The following is an 18,412-nucleotide window of genomic DNA, read 5'->3' as shown; positions in this document are numbered from 1 at the left end:
GTTGTCATGTTCATATATATTAATCTGTCTCCATGATAGTTAATTAATTGGAATGAAAAACAGCACAACTCAAAAGCGAAATGTGGGGAGAGGTAGGGGTCATCACAAATATATTTAACACTTTTCAGAGACAAGGGTAAATTCTTTGAGATTAAAAAACATACACATCAAAACTTAGTTTTCTTTCTGTTGGTCAGTTATTTTCTGAACAAGACTATAATAAAAAGCTTTTCTTGCTAATTTTGATTAATCTCATTGAGCATTTTCAAGTACTGCTGTTAGTCAGTCCATACAGTAAAGATCATAAGCTCAGGGGAAGCTTTCTGTGTATTTGGTAGGGGAGCATAGGGGCAACTGTTCTGAAGGACATAGGTTGTAACCTATGGAAGGTGGGGAAATCTTTATTCAGGTTAGATGTACTTCTGGAGGGAATGGTTAAAGCAAGCAACTTTGTTCATCCCAGCCACGCAGTTGCTTAAATTAATAGTGGTAAATTCATATTCAATGTTCGATAGGTTCCCATCAGCTCAGCTGTGTTTGTGCTCGTGTGTGAGAGAGACAAGATTCTAGTCCCTTGCTGGGGTAGATGATCCCCAAGTATGTGCTTTTTCTGAGAGATCTGTGGGGTTAAATTTCAGGCAGATGTGTATTAGGTTTTCATTATGGAGTGTGCAATTTCATCAGGAAGAATTTGAGCTTTTGCCACTAGTGAAACGGTGTGTACCCTATTGCTTTCAGCATAAAGAAGAAATCCTCTTATCTTCCTTAAAAATTCATATAACATCAGGTTTAGATACCAAAGTAAATAGCCAGATTTTCAGAAGAACCGATTGTCAAAGCTACAAGTCTTTTTTTTTTTTTTTTTTTGCTGTGGGGGTGGGGACGGGACTTTCGTTTCCTGGACCTAAATGGAAGTTAAGCTGTTTTTTTAAAACCTGGCCTTTATTTTGAGACTGAATGACTCAATCCCAGTTAAGATAGAAATTAAGTTTACAAAGTGAAGCTTATTTGAGTTTTCTGTTTTGTTTTTCCATGGATCTTGTGATAAATGAATAGCCTTTCCCTCTTCCCGTGCTGTCCTGAGATGTGGTTGTCATCAATACATCAGGAGAAATTAGTGCTTTGCATGAAGTTCTACTCATTTTAGTCCACTCTTAAATTATTTTTACAGTAAAAAACATAAGTTTCTCAAGTTAGCATATTGTATTTGATTTAGATGTGCAATATATGCTGATAGTTTTGGACTGTAAACATCAAATAGATTTAGTTTTGGCTTTTTGATGAACTTTCTTTTCTATTCTATCAGGCAGCTTCTAGTCAGCAGGAAGTTAAGTTGGCGACTGGAACAATGACATTGAATTCCCTCCTTTTCTCCCTTGCTGCAGTACGTCTGTAACTGTTAGCCTTCCAGATACACAGGAGTCCATTCTCCTAAGCAGGATGTAGTAAAGGAAAAGGTATAGCAGGTACTTTCTTAGAACACATTATTTTGTAAGACTTAGGTTAATACTAAATGTAAATATTTTTACACTAAGTTTTCCTTCTCTCTTTTCTCCCTCAACTTTAGTATATTTTAAATACTGAATGCCTGGAGGATTTTCCTAAAATAAGTAAAGGTGTGTGCACTCTAGATTGTGTTCTAGCTTATATTAAATTTAAAGCGATATAACTGGTGAAGTCATAAATGATTTTTTTTTCACATGTAAAGGTTTTCATGCTCTAGTTTTCCTTTAGTAGATTTAAAATGACTCATGACACGCTCTTGGACTGACAACACAGAAATGTTGTTCATCTATTAAGTAGGTTGGCCTAGGGAGAATTATTCTCCATCTCCAGACCAGCTTAGCTTAGTGTTCTCGCAGGACCTCTTCAGTTAATCCCATTATCTATGCTCAGTTATTGGCATTTCTACTCATTGGAAATTTTTATGTATTTCTAAATGTTTTTGAGGATCTGGATGGTGGCCACCAGCCTCCTTCAGAAATATCAAAAAGCTGATTGATTCACTTGATAGTGTGAGTGGAGCAAAGACATGGGTAAATTTGAGTAATTGATCTGAGGTTCAGTAGCTTTTTCTCTTTCGGGAGACTGCTGTTTCCTGTGTTACTCCCTGGAAAGTGTCAGTTTTATTGTGAGGTATTCAAATAACTAGGTTATTTGAATAATAATGTGTAAAAATGTGTGTTGTGATACTGCTTATGATTTTTTTTCTTTATTAGCTTGTTTTCGCATTTTTCTTAGAACAGGCTTACTAAACATGCTATATACTCCATCACAGCCATACACAGACAGTAACAACTACATATTGGTTTCAGCTGAGACCACTGGCCAGACTTCTTCCTCACCTCCCAATTCTCTAATCTAATCTAACTCTGTAGGGTTTATGGGGGTTCATTTAAGCAGCAGAAGCTGTGCTATAATTGTTACATGTGCCAGCAGTGATTTGTACCATCTGGGTATGAAAAAAAGAGGCTAGTATTACTGCGGAGAAAGATCTTTATTCTATTACTAAGCCAATATAATTCAAGAGCGGCTGCAGAGCAATTGGAAACTGAGAAATGGGCAGCTATGTAGTTATAGTGAAATGTCAAAGTATAATGAAACAAGGGAACTGTACTGCTTCATGATATGAGCCAAGTTACAAGCAGGTGGCAGCAGTAAATATGTATATAAATAACAATATGGATGAAATGTCAAGGTTTCCAGCTGGCTTTGTAAAGGCATTTCAGGAATATTATACTTAAAGTAACAACGTAGTTTGACAATTTAATACAAATATGTATTGCTTCAAAATTCATATATTTACATTAGAGGCTTAAGTATCCTCAGATTTTATCACACTTAAAATTTAGTTCTTGCCTTACCTTTAGTTAAAACAGCCTAATGGCGTGTGACATTTCAAACCATACTGTGTGTTTTATGGAAGACTTCCTTTCACATCTGACACCTTGTTATTCCACATAATGAAACTTGCAGTATTTCCACCAGTATGTTTTTTCTGAATATGAATATCGACTGAGACAACTTGCATGCAGTGTTACAGATCTGTATATGAAGTCCTGTTTCCATGCCAAGCCTGTAAATGTACATATGATGAAAAATGCAGTCCAAGTTGTTGCTGGCTAGGACAGAAGAAAAATGCTCTGAATAAAGACAGACCCTTCAACCTGGAGAGCAGGCATAAACATTTTTAGAGAACTCTTCAGGACATTTCATTCTTAAGCCTAAAGTACCACCTTCTGCTATCAATTCAGTAGTATTATGAGCCTTGAAGAAAGAAGTTCTCCTGATCAACTTTATAAAAGTTTCACAATAGAGAGCATCAAAGAAAAAGAAGAAAAAGCATTTTAAAGTAGATTTTTATTCTTTTTTTTATTTAACATGGCAATTCATATCCCTTTCTGAAAGAACTCTGACAGACTCAAACGCAGTAGCAGAAAGAACGTGGACGTTTTTCAAAACTTTTCAATGCAAGTACCTATAGTCACATTGCAAGTAACCAGGAAGTGATGAACTGATTAGAAAAGTAGAAACTAATGAAAATAACATCTATGCAGAAAACCAAATGTGTTAACAGTTTTTTAAACAAAGTTTACATTCTCTTTTGCTGAGTATATCCTTTAGAGAGCAATCACTAGCATTGCCTTGGGCTCCATTGTTTTCACCTTGATTGTGTGTCCTGAAGATAAAGAAAATTACTGTGTTCACATTCCAGTATTTCGTAATGAACACAAGCTAGACTGTTCTCAACATACTGATATTATAATAAATTAGTAGACTTGTGCCAATAGCTAGGAAATTATACTCAAACTCTAATACTTTTTGCAGTCTAGATACTTCTGAAAATCAAATACTGATATAAAGTCGTTAGGATTAGAGATTACCACTCCTCTAACAATAACTGTACTGTTGGTGCTAATGGGTTAAAGATCGTTCATCAAAAATCAACTTAAAACTGGTTACTGAGTTTTTATACTGAAGTGAATCGCCTTATTGTCACTTAAGTACAGACATAATGTTGGTGTACAAGTTTTATAGACCTGGATTAATTCCAGAGTAAACAGTGAGCACTCTGCTGAAAGGCTGTAAATATAGTCATTCATACTGAAATTCCCATGCATAATTTGCCAATGGGATAAGTGTCTCAAGTATTTTATCCTTTTTTATGTAGCAAGATGCTAATATTCTCCCTGCTGTAATACTGAGAAAGATTGGGAATTATAAAGAGGGAAGAAAAATATTTCATTGCTTATGGTTAGATTTGCTCCTCTGTAATATTAAAGTGATATAATTCCACATTGCCACATTGATATGTTTTGAATTGGAATTAGCTAGTAGTGAAATCTAGTTTTCCAAAGTGGAATTCATCCAATATGCATCCAACACAGCATAGATATGTGTATATATTATAAAATCAGCTACCATACTTAGTATACTAGTATTTCCTTTTAAAAATCAGACGTGAGTCCATTGATTAGAAGAATCACAAGATCTAAAGACATTAATTACTTTCACACTGTACTCGTCTGATTTTAGAGTCTTTCTAGCCATTTTAAAATCGTAGCACGATTTGTTTTTGAACTGAACCTTTTATCTTCCTTGCTTTTGTTTCATCTTGTGACCTTTACTTTGACACAAACAATATTATCATATTATCAGGATAGTGGAGACCTTACATGTAGCTTTCAATTAGCAATACCTTGCTCATTCACTCATGGTATTGTTAAGACCACTATTAGGAGATACTTTTTGTTTTTTTTTGATGTGGTGTTTAATGCATTCTAATACAGAAAGTATATCAAAAGATGTGGAAACGCCCTTTTGTTTCACTTCTTTTAGTGCCTTTGAAGATTGCTTCAGTGAATTTATAAAGTATTGCTGGGGTTTGAACTCCATTGGTCCAAACAACAGCAATTTCATCGGCTGCTCATGCCTATCAAGTACAAGAGCAAGGAATTTTGTGTTTTCTTTCTTCAGGCCCCACAAAAGACAGGGAAGAACAGCTATTAAAAAAAATCACAAAAAAACACCACCAACAACAAATAAAAACAAGTTAGCAGGTCAGTGCCGCTACATGAAGAATGTAACTGACATTACAAAAACAAGAATAAAACAGGTTTAATTTGTCTAATATTAAAGTTGCATAAAAATCTTGCTTGTCTAGAAATGTTAGAACATCATATGTAAGAGATTAGACAACAGGGAATTTCAACTGAAAACTAAAGGCAAATCCAAGTAACTTTATAGAGGAACTTACATCAGCAGCCCCATAGAAATTTAAGATTAACCTTTTATATATTGAAATAAATCACTGGGTCATCATAGAATATGTCAAGATGGCAAAGTGGGAAATAAAACTATTGTTACCAGGTCAGATGCGTTCTGTAGAACTAGGGTGAGCAGGAACTTGGAAAATATGTAAATTAATATGCAACAATTCCAAGCTTTCATTTCCAGGTGGCAACCTTAATACAAAAAGGAGGTAGCATAGGAGAAAACTAGTTCCATTTAGTTGAGTATCATATGGGAAATGCAGGCTACAAAATGTGATTTCAGCTTTGCAAACATGATGATCAAGTAATTGAGGTTTACCTATAATGGTATTTCCACCTAATATTAATAAAATAATTGGAATAAATTTATCGTGCAATTTCCCATCACTTAACTTTTACCTAACATATAGATCTAAATATAACAGTACTGGAACCATGCCTATGAAGAAGAAAAGCATGATGTCTTCTGTAGGGACCAGTTTGGGTATTCTAGGCCAAGGATAGCTGCAGACTACAGTCTTGCACAGAAGCAATGGAAAATTTCAGCAACCTTGTCAATTAAAGGTCTGAATTTGGAACCTGAACTTTCTTAATGTTAAGCAGAATAATCCTCTGGGATCTAGAGAAGGTCAATTTTAGGAAAATTTGAACCAGTATCTTAAGTATGTTACATTACTTGTATAGTTACAGCTCATGGAAAATTAAAGGAGTTTTGATTTTTAAGAAAAGCCTAGAAGTAAATTCTATGTAACTTTGATATCAGTGATCATTATTTTAAGCAGTCCCAAATCTTGTCTTTTTTTTTTTTTTTTTTAAGTATTTATTTATTTTTTATCTTGCACTATAAGGAAGAAGAGTTAATTCAGCTTTTCTGGAATTTATCCCAGGTCCACAAAGCCTAAAATTATTCTTAGCCACTGGGAATTAATTGAATTTCAATAAACAGGTAGCTTTTAGTCCAATTCTTAATGGACATATATTAATCAATCGAAAATGTTATTATCTTCAGTAACCTACAAAGGATTTGTTGTAGATGATTCTGATAACAGTCTCTGTTTTTAGGTACTCAAATTTAGCTTTGTAGGTTTCTGTATACCATACCTATATATCATTTACACAGTTAAAATACTGGGATAAATGCAGAAATGATGATGGGGGCACTTCTGGTTTTGTCTTGGCAGATGTGATATTTTGGGTATAAATAATAGATAAATAGGGTGATTATATTTAGCTGACAGTACTGGCACTACTTAGTAGTGCAAATTTCGTAGTGCATTAGAACCTACTTCTGACATTTTTCAAAAAGTTACCAGCTGTATACAGCTGTTAATATTAAATAAATGCAGTAGAGAGGTGTCATGAATGTTTATATGTTATATGATTTTTTTATATGTTTATATGATATTTTTATAACTAAGTATTAAATAAGATGCTAACACTTGGAATTCAGTTTAAATGAGTGAAACCTACAGATCAAAACAAAAATGTTCACCTTAAAGGACAGGTCATTGCTTTTTCTTAGGAAGCGATCAAAGCTTGCTTCATTGAAAAAGTGGTTAACCACTGCTGCAGCACGCCGATGCTTAGGTTTCTTTTCCATGTCATTTTTCTGTACCCACTACAAAGACAGGGAAGGTAGACAGCTGAAGGACCTCCTAGAAAAAAGGACAATATGTGTGGCAGACTCCCCCATGAGATTCCATCACATTTGGTTTAAACATTTCATATTCATATTGAGTCTCTTTTATGCTGGTTTTATGCTGATTATACCTAGAGGCCATTAAATGTTATCAGATACTTTATATTTGCAATTGTGAATGCAGTGCATGGTATGAAATTATGTTTGAGGGGAATGTTTAACATGAAGTATGAACATATTAAAGTGAATGCACTTTAAGAAAACTCAAAGGTTGAGGGCAGCTTTTTTTTTTTTTATTTTTTCCAGAATTACTCTTTCAACTATTGAACGTAGCTTATGACTTAGGTATGACAAAATGAGGTAGATTTTAAAGTATCTGTCCTTGTTGTGTTTGTTTATTTTTTTATTATCACAAAAACACAAAACCTCATATAGTCTACCATATTTGTCTAGCAGTCCAAAATGTGATTTTAAGGAGTATAAAGCTTGAAATGACATAGAGTACTTGGAGATCTACTTCTGATGTTCCATTTGATTACACTCACCATAAATGATTAAGTTGATATCCTGAATATCTGAAGAGATAAAATAGATAGGAGTACTGAACAGTCTCTGATGGGAATAAATTGATGGATATTACTGAGTGTCTACTGGAGAAAGATCTCTAACTGTCATGTATAAGGTTAAATTTCTTCCCTGGTAGGAGACAGAACAGAATATCTGGACTATATGTAAAAATAGAAAAGAAAAAAAAAAACTAAACTAGCAGTATTTTAATCCTCAAAGCGCTTTCGGAGCTGTACTCCTAACAACATATATGGTAGAGAAGTAAGTAACCAGTATATAAGGAGAAAAAAATAGAGATATGATCTAGGCAGTGCAGTGGATCATTGCCAAAAATGGTCTGAAAGTTCTGAAGTCATTCACTTGTTCCATGGCTATTTGACCAGTACCAGCTCTACTTTGAAGAGGAGGAAAGAATATGCAGATACTCATACAATATTATTATTTTCAGGATGTTCTACAGCAGAAATGTAAAATAAAAATGGTCTTTGAGAATCTTGGATGCACCTTCCTAAACAAAATCTTCTACATTTTTTTTATACATACATACAAGATGTTACAAGAGTAACATCTGTATTATAATAATGATGAAGGGAGGTGGAAACATGATTTCTTCCTTAAGGAAGTCAGATGTCTGTTTTTTAGCAAATCTGACACAACCTTATAAAAGCTTCTCTTCTGCAGAAGTGATGTACAGTAGTCAAAAAAGAGTAAATGGAACTCTTTTTTTTTTTTTTTTTTTACCTTGAAGTAAATTTGCATCATTAATTGTCCCGATGTTGTGTTACATGGAGATTGTTTGTTTGTTATGTGGGTGATGTGTACCATCAGACAAAGTCATTGTTTGGATGAGAATAGCTCGTATATTAACAAATCCTATTTAGGATTTCAGAACTGCTAAAGCAAATCCTAAGCAGATAAAAACCTATGGAAGTTGAAAATAACATTTTACAAGTATGTTTTAAAATGTTTATGTATTTTTAAAGTCATATTCTTTACTTTAATTACTGAAAATACTTATGGGATTGAGTTTTCTGAAGTGCAAATGTTACTTCTGTGGTATAGTCAGATGTCTGGACCAAGGCAGAATTTCAGTTAATGCCTGTCAATGAGAATTACTGGATCCTTCTTTTACTTGTGCTTCTGAAGATCTTTGTGGCCTTGGACAAATTGTGAAATCTCTCCATACTTCATTTCTCCATCTTTGAAATGGGTATAGTATCATTCATCTTCAAAGAATTGCAGATTCTCAGCAAAATTAACGCATGCATATTTGTGTTGAGTATTGTAGTGAGTATTTGGTCTGAGTATTCAGCTCTAGCAACCCATGTTGAGAAGATTTAAGGCATTTCTGCTTCTGACTTTGTGCGCTACCTCTCTGCCAAAAATTACTGCCTTCGTAACAGAGTTCATAGAAGAGGCAGTATACAAACTGTTTAACAGTGCTGTTTATAGCCCTGGAGTATTAACTTAAGCTGCCATCACTTTCACATTGGTTGAGTAGTGGACGCAGCACCTGTTTTTCCAGATCTGCCTTGGAAGTAGAGGAATAGGTCAGACCGCTAGGAGCAGCACGTTCTGAAACCACACGGGTATAAAACTTGAGGATGCAATGTTCTGTGTGCTGCAGAGAAGGCAAATGTACTCAAATGGCTCTAACAGAAATTACTTCATAGTGATAGCTGACTGCTAAATAATTTGATGAGTTCGAGTCTAATGAAAGTTGAGTAAAATTTTTGTTGTCCTGTTTTGCTGTAAAGCGGTGTAAACAGCATACTGTTGCAGGTGTTAAAGATACTGATACTGTATATCTGCCTGTATACATTAGTCTAAATTAATTCTGGATAATTTAGCTCATCTTACCTTTCTGGAGTAAATTTTCTTAATTGAAAAATTTCACTAGTAAGAAGAAACATTTTTCTTCTCTTCCCATCCTTCCCCCCCCCCCCCCAGTTGGTTGTTATAATTTAGCAAGAAGAAATAATTTAAACACTTAATTAGACATTAACTACAAATTAGAGTCCTGTGAATTTTAGTATCTTTCATGTAAAAAGGTTTACAGAAAGTTTGGTGCTCCTTCAAATGGTTTGGCATTGTCTTTCTTTATTAAAACAAAATATAAGTTAAAGGAATTGAATTTTGCTTGGTTGGAACAGCTGTGCAATTCTTTAAATGCTTATGTATTTTTAATGTAAATTTAAAAATGTGTTTAACATCACAAATTTGGGAATCTCAGTAAATCAGCCAAATTCGTAGTGAGCAATTGAAACAAGTTTTTGTTTGTTTGTTTTTGTTTGTTTTTATGGTGAAATCTGGTAAGATTTCAAGGTTGGGGATGTAACTTTATTCAGCCCTTAATTTCTGAAAGACATTTTCTCACTAGGGGTGCTTTTAGAACTGGTAAGTCACCAAGACTTCTTACAAATCAGCAGCAAGATATTTATTTCTATTATATAACAGAATGAATGAAAATAATAATATGCATATTATTAACCACTAATATGCATATTAAAAGTGTGTTTTAGCATGAATATTGTAATCAGAAAGCTGCTTCTGCTATGGCTATTTTCAGATTGCATTTATCATCCTGGATTTGAAAAGGGAAGATTTTTGGTGTCTATTCGGAATATGACAGTTAACTATGTCCACGGTTATCTATGCCTTTGGTCTATGTTACGTATGGTCTATTCAATAACAAATTAAATTGCTGTGTATTTTATTTCAAAAAGATCAAATACAGATGATTTTAAAAACAAATGGAATGTATCGACATATAAAAGTGTTGATAAAAGAGAAAACTGGTCATTGAAGAGATTTTCTCATGATCTTCCTGTAAATGGTGATGTGTACTTGATGGGCATGCAGCAAACAGGAAAAACAAACATGCAAACCAGAAATCTTCAAAGTGGGAATCTAAAGTAGAAATGCTGTATTTGTATTCTTATAAGCTCCTCTAGAAAACCTTTGCAGATAGCTATAGGGATTAAAAGATATCTTTTATATTGTATATTTATTAAATTACTAAAGCCATCAGGAAGCACTATCAGACATAACTATTTCAAAAAAATACTAAAATAGTAGTATAACAGTGTTCTTTGTAGAATGACTAATATAGAAAGGATTTGGTGCAGGTATTTGCATTATCATTGCATTCAGTAGCTGTATCTCTGGTTATGTATGATGGTGGTGTGATCTAATGAAAAAACAGGTTCACATTTTTGTACCGTTTTTTAAATTTTGGAGAAGGAAAGGATTTTAAGTAAAGGCCTCATAAATATGAAGTTTTCCTACTTTCAAAGTTTTAAATTATAAGTTCAATAATTTGAAAAAGAAGGTGAACATTGTTAAGCACAATTTTGAAACTAGTGCTATTTTTACTTAGTCTCATGAATATTTTCTCTTTTATTTGTGTCCCTGTATTTAGATTTGCAGGAATTAAAAGCACAAAAGAGTTCCTTCTTCGTACTTAGAAACTTAAGAAACACAAAAAATGCAGCAGTGCTGTTACCGCCTACAAACCTGAGTCTTTGAATGATGATTTATGTTGGGCTATTTCACTCTGAGAATCCTTCCTTTTTCCTGCTTTTTCTATATGCACCATTCCTCTAATTCAAGCATTATTAACTTTAGGCATGTGATGTAACTGATGTCTTCCCTGGGTGTAAGAGCTCACAGTTCTCAGATGGTAGCACTTCACATCATATGTAAGGGTAGGCAGATAACATTATATCATTCCAATTTATTTGTTGGATTTTATCTTTGAAAGTGAAAAGCTTTCAAAGCTTAATTCTGATTTTTTAAGTAAATACTAGACTGTTAAAACAAATGTTTTTCTGAAGTGCTTGATACAATTGTGAAAGATTCATTTCTGGGCCTTTACTTCTACCTTGTTCTTTTCTTCACAGTCCCTTCCAAAAAAGAAGTCCCTTCCCAAAAGAATCTTTGAGCACTTACCAATAAATCTCAGTTTCTCTGGTGGCTGATGCCTCTCCAGGTTACCAACTTTATATTCGTTTGGAGTCTCTAGCTCCACCCTTAAATCTAATACGACCGTTCTCAAATATGCCTTCCCAGATGCAGAAACTCCAAACAAGCTGAATGGTTCATTGATGGAGCTACATCTGTCCCTCTGTATGAATGGTGGGACTTCTCCATTTCAGTCAATTTCTCAGCTTGTTTTCTGAAGTTAACAGCAGCTGTCAACATCAGTGTTGATTTTCTAGTAGGAAAGACAGTCATCTGAACAAAAGCAGTTTCAGATAATTAACTGATTTCACCATAGTGTGATGTGTCAACAATAATCTGAGTTTTGTTCGGAGCAGTGGCCCTGGTGTATTGTTCTTCTATTTCATTTAACCACTGTTTCTTGCAATAAGTGCCTTAATAATAACATGTATATATTAGTTATGGCTTAATCTGTGAGAATGTTACCCTTTATAATATCTGATGATATTTGCAAGGAAACTTCATATACCACACAATAGGAAAAGTAGTTTATAGATCTTCTCTTTGCAACCCCACGTTATTACAACAGCATAAACCTTTGAACTGGTTCATGTGAATTCAGCCAAAGTTAACATATTTTTTGTTAAGTTTAACTTTTCCAGGTGGGCCCAGTTTAGTCTCAGCCTCATAAATACATTGCAAAACTGTGTCGAAGTGGAAAGAAGAAAACAAGTTCTAGGATCCAGAAAAAATACTTGATGAACCCTAAGAACATACTGCTGAACAATATAAAGAACAAAAAGATCCTTCTCTATCCTGCCCTTTATCATCATAGCATGAAAGAATACACATTTTGCAAATGCATTGAAATAGTAAGAATTAGAATGTGACCAGCGTTAACTCAAAACCAAGTTTGAAACATATTTTGATTAAAATGGTTGATAGTGAGCCAGGTTGCCTGGAAGTCTTTTAAAAAGGAGATAATTTTTATGTACCTTCATAGAAGAAAATAGCTGACAGGACTAGCATGACCAATATCAATTCACCATCATTGTAGCTTATGCTAGTTTCTTGTAGCCTATACATTCTGTCATAATCCAGAAAAAGAACTAACTTTTAAATACTTCATTTTTACTTATATTGCCCTTATATCCTACAGGATCTTTCTGGGAAAACAGTATATCGAACAGCATGAATTCTTAGCATATTAGTGCTTAACAGTCTATTCACAAGCAGTCCACATGGCAGCACATCATCCTGCAGTACCGATTCGTAGTCTCAGGGTAACGTGTTCTCTAGAAATTAAGCATTCCCTTTTCAAATTCTAGTTCCAACTAAATGCCACAGTAGCTTATGGCACTTTCATACAAGAAGCATATTTGAAAACTGCTTATCTGACCTAGTGACCCTCTTGCAGGATTTATTTCTGCAAATAACAAGATAGCCTTGCACTGACTGTTTGCCTCACTACTGTCATCACCATGATCCAGATTTTTGCTGACATTTTTATGCTGTTTTTGAAGTCAGTGTACTTCACAGAACAAATCTGTGGGTTCTACAGTTGAGAATCACCAATAAATTATGTAGACATAGAATTTATAGTTGTTAAAGGAAAAAAAAAAAAAGACAAACTTGAAAAATAGGGGAAAAGGAAAAATGAACGTTGCAGAGCAGGAATGAAGGTAAGCAGGAATGAAGATTAAGATATAATGGAGTCATTGCAAGTTAGGCCAGTGGTTTTATAGTCTATTTTTAACTATTTTTTTATTTTGTTTGTCTTTTTATTTTTTTTAATTTAATGGAAGTCATGGCTTGCTTTTTTCAGTGTTCAATTGGCTAGTCCTCCATAACAATTTATCAGTTTTTGGTCAATAGTCAAACGATGTATAGAAGAAAAGATATCAATATATTGGTTTGTGAATAAAGATGTTCCTAGGACTAGCAATTAAGTGTTTAATGACAGAGTTAAAATAAATTTCACATTATATATTCCTGCTATGTATGGAAACAAATGAGGAAAAAAAAATCAAAGTATGACACTTACTCTCTTATTAATAGATTTGTTTTAGGAAGCTAGCAGTGTTCACTTGTGGACTGAAGGATACCACAATTCTAAATAGGAAATGGCCTCATTGAAAACATTTACAAGGAGGTTTTTTAATTGTCATGTTTTGGGCATAGGAAATATTTAGGCTTTATTTATGCTATTGTGTTGTTAATTATACTGTGAAGAAAGTAGGGCACTTGCAGATGATTCTGAAATCTAAATTAAACTTAAGCTGTCCACATCGTTGCGGCAGAGCAATGGCAGATCACAAAACTGAAGGAGGAATGAGGATTTCTCATCAGTCTTGCCTCCCTGTTGGCTTTATCAGTCAGGCTTTACTTGACTAGGAAGGCTGGCCTGTTCTTCAGTGGCGGAAGGTCTCAGTGGAACACACATCTGACAGTACTGGAGCCTCCGTTCTTGGATCTGAAACCAGTAAATTGCACATTGTAGTGCTGTTTTGAATGAACTTTTCTCCCGGGATATGCTATTTATAATTTGGGCATGCACTCACAGATAGTTTTGTGTGACCTAATAGCTGTTGTTGATAGCTTAAATGATTTCAGCTGTTCAATCTGTTTTACTATTAAGCAATAGTCTACTATTGGTGTTAACTCACTGTAGTAACTCTGCAGTCTCCAAAATCTGCTGTGGTAGCTATGTTTTGCAGTCAAGGTAAAATGAACTAGCTGAGGAAAAGCTGCTAAAATACACACACACACACACAAAAGTATCTGAAAACAAACAAACAAAAAAAAAAAACACGGTTGAAATGAAAGGCTAGTAGTACAGAAACAATTTATTCTATTAAATAAGTGAATTTAGTAAAAAATCTTTATTATGATTTGCTAATTAGATTCCCAGAAGCCTTTACTATCCTAGTGACCCAGGTCAGTGTAGCTTTCTTGTCTCACTTATATATGCAGATAACTTGAGTTCCCCAAAGGAATCTGTAGGTGTCACTTAAAGTATTCCAAGGAATAGTCTATCCAGTGCAAGACACCATTTCTAAAGAATATTTATTAGTACACACTTAAAAGAAATGTTTCCAGTTTAAATTGCTAATAATTCTAGAAAACAACTGGGTAGTGTATGACCATCTTCTTTGGGCGTGTGACAAAGTTTGGGTTTTCGCCTGAAAATAAGGGAAGTTTGAAAAATTCGCTATTTTACTCATTCACCTTAAAGTCTAATTAAATTAATTCTGTAGTAAAAAGTTATTTCTCTCATGCTCCCCCACCTCTTCTCCTGCCAGGTATGGTCCACTGCTTATTGTGCCAGCAAGCTGTGTTGCGTTTCATAGTTGTATAGTTCTTTCCTCAGGAAAGGTCATTCCTTCAGGATGGTCATATGGCAATCATCGTAACTGTTTATCTAGAAAAATGGCATTAAAAATGGCATTCCTTTTTTTTTTTTCTCCTGTTTTCAGTTCTGTCTTTCATAGTGATTAAGCAGAGGGAAACAAGGAGAGGAGACAGCTCCAGGTGACTGGCCAGCTGCCTGTGGATCAGCACCAGAAAGTGCTCCGCGCATTGCAATTTGAAACCCATTAATATAATGGGTAAAGTCTATGAAGCATTTTAAAACCTCCCTTGCTTATTGTGCTGCACTTCCTAAGCTAGGTGACATCAAAAGAATTGGTTCTGGCTCAGACCAACTAATAAAAATGGATAAGACTTATTTTTATGCTGAATATCAGTAAAAGCATGTACAGGAGATTACTTTTAAGATTCTGGCTTTTACCCAGAGCACAACAGTCTATCTAATCCCCATCCACCAACAAAGAATTTGATAGGTTTGGAGACCCCAGACTTCTGTCTTCTTCTACAAAGCATGAAGAAGAAACTTGGGCTTGCATGTAGTTCATGTGTCATATGAATATGACGCTCCTTGTTCTTACTGTTGTGTACATAGGTATCGTGTACACCTATGAAAAAGACTGTATAATTATGCACATCATTTAAATAGGGCATTCAAATTGATCAATATTTAAAGCTGATATAGGTAATAAAGCATTTATATGTTGTTGTTATAAAAGAAATAATGAAAAGAAAGGGAAAGTCTGGCTAATTCCTGACATCAGAGAGATAACGGGATCTTTCAGAGCCCAATAAAAATCACACGAATTGCTTTTTTTTTCTTTTCCCAAGCAGATTTAATTATCGTTAATTTTTCTAGTCAAGCACATGTTTATTTAAAACTGATTTTTTTGGTTCAGTAGTCCAGCCTGTACCAGCATTAGCCTCCAGATCTCAACAGCATCCTGTTTATTCTGATCTAGCTTGCCTGACTGACTCCCCAAAGATAAAATTCACTAAGTGAACTTGACAGATTCCAGGCTGTCTCCATATGGCAGGGACTGGCTGCAGCTTCTGAATCTGCCTGGGATTTAAAAGCTGCTCTCACCTTATTAAGATGGCAGCAGTTACATGCAAGCCAAGTTCACAGGAGCTTGTTTTAATTCTTTTGGCCTTTGCTTGAGACCAATTCTTACAATTTTTTTATTTTTTTTATTTTTTTTTGTGTGTGTGTGTGTATGTGAATTAGAGCAGGGCTGGAAAGACCACCTTTCTTTTCCAAATGGTACTTACACCAGCAGGAGATTAGAGTTGAAAATGAATCTGCACTTCAGTAGTTGACAATTTTTTAAGAGATGTGTATACAGCTTAGGCTTAGCAGGTGCTAAATGGACCAGACCACATGAGAATTCTGAAGAAAAAGAAAGGAAAAAAAAAAAAACACACAAAAAAGCCAGAACCTAGTGTGACTGTATTTGTTTTCATGACTGTCTTCACTTTTACCTTTGTGTACTAATGGAATGCTGTTGTTTGTCTAGCTATTAACAAATTAGTAGTATTTCCCTATATTAAAAATACCAAACCTTTATTCTAGCAATGTGAGAATTTTGAGCTTTCCAAACTGAACTGCAAGGAGCATTTGTGAGAATTCAGACCAGCTGAGGATCTTCCTCTGCATGTTTAAATCTGAATGAAAAAAAAAAAAAGAAATTACTGAAAGAAAATATCACTGGAAATATATATAAACTCTATAAAAAAAAAAAGTTATTTGTGATTGAAAGATCACTAAGATTAAAAAAATCTTTGTGTTATATCAGTGCTCTTTTGTGTGTGTGTTTGTGTGTTCACAGGATTAAGCTCATTTGCACTGGTAGGTTTAATCAGATCATCCTTAAACTGACAATGTAATCACAATGAATTTAGAAAAAGTAAATAAAATATCATCAGTGGTAAGTGCTTTTTGTATAAAGGATAGACACTGAAAAAAGGTAGTTCAGCAAGAAAACAAACTTAGAGTTGTGTTGGGACTGATGGAGTTATAGAAATATGGTTACATTTTTCTAAGAAACTGGAAATAGAAGTAGATTTCCTTGGCTGCTAACTGTTCCTGCCTGATGTTGTTTATTTGTAGCATGTACATGTGTGAAAAAGAGGTCAAGAATGAACAACAATTTTGCTTTTTAAAGTAAAACAGTGGAAGACAAGAATCTCACATGATACTTTCTTTTTAAAAAATCACAATTTCAACTGACTTTTTGCAAGTTAAACTGTGTTGAAAAGCAACTGAATTGACTAAAATAAATGATTAAATGTCATAATCTCTCCCTATTGATTTTTCCCTGTCTTTGAGAAATAGTGATTTCTTTTTTCCACCAGTTATGGGTTTTATATTTGGGAGTTTAGTTTTTATAGGAGCACTGAGTCAAGCAACAGGGATTTCTGCTTAGCTATCTATGGTTCTTCCCCTTGCATCCTTTTTGTAGTATGGAGCGAGGCTCTTCTGTTGTTGGCAGCACGTAGTCATTGCCACAGTCTTATCTTTTCTGGAAGCAGAAGCTTTGGAGGAACTCCCATTCAGCACCTTGACATTTTCTATTTTATCTGAAGTTGCCTGAATTGGTGTGTGAAAACTGGGATTTCCCTCAGACATGTTACGTATTTAGCTCTTGAAGATCATCTATGTCTTCCTGAATGTTATTTGTAATGTTTCTTATCTTCAGTTAATTTGCTTTTAGCTGCAGATTTGTGGAATTAACTGATACATCTATTTGCTTACTGATAAAAACTCAGTGTTATTTTCTGTGTTGTATGGTGCAGACCAGTGCCAAAAACCACCAGTAGTCCCAATAGCAATTAAGCAGGGAGCAACAGAACTCTGTCATTGCTGTATTTCACAAAATATATGTATGAGTCATGTGAGCACATGTAGAATAAATGCCAGCTGAGTTGTTGTTATAGTAGATGCTCTTAAGCAAATATTTTAAAGACAAAATTTCAACCTTTTAAATAAAAAGAGGCTGAAGTCCTGCTCGAGGATTTATAATAAGCAAATAGGTTAATTTTTTATCTCAGATCTAGCACAATTATCTCTTTCCTGACATCCTACTGTAAGTAGTATATGAAGGAAGTATTGCAGGTTAGCTGATGCAGCAGATTTTGGGTATATTAGTCTATAAGGAGTATCTTTGAGGAAGGATACTTTAATGCTAGAATTCATCTAGGTTTGATTTTTAATGGATACACTACAGTCATGTTGTTAAATCTATTATGAAATTCACAGATGTCTGCCTTTTAGAACAATTGTAGCAGCTAAATACAAACCTGTTTTAGAATTAAAAGCCATCGAGGTAACTTTTTTTTTTTAAACGTATCTTTTCTATGGCACTGTATCATTCATATTTTTTTCAGATACATCATTTAGTGCTTTATTTATATATCCCTTGTGTTTGTGAAATGAACATCTCTTTATTATTAATCTCCTGTTGTATGAACTAGACAGTATTGTTTGAAGACCTACCAATGCCACTGACAAAGGTAAAGTGAAGTCCACTATTTGTCTGCACAATTAAATGGCTTATCTGCCAAACATGAATGATAATCATCACAGAATGAAATAAAAGTAAGTAGCAGCTCAAGCTCACTGTGA

At 34.3% G+C, this 18,412-nt stretch overlaps 1 protein-coding gene across 21 annotated transcripts in view; it reads left to right on the top strand.

Moving 5' to 3' along the window:
• Nucleotides 1–18,412, top strand: part of RBFOX1 (RNA binding fox-1 homolog 1) — an 875,363-nt gene that overhangs the window by 684,031 nt on the left and 172,920 nt on the right. The window lies entirely within an intron of this gene.

The sequence above is a fragment of the Anser anser genome, assembly GCF_964211835.1.
Source record: "Anser anser genome assembly, chromosome: 15".
NCBI lineage: Eukaryota > Metazoa > Chordata > Aves > Anseriformes > Anatidae > Anser > Anser anser.
This window is presented reverse-complemented; position numbering and strand designations above follow the sequence as displayed.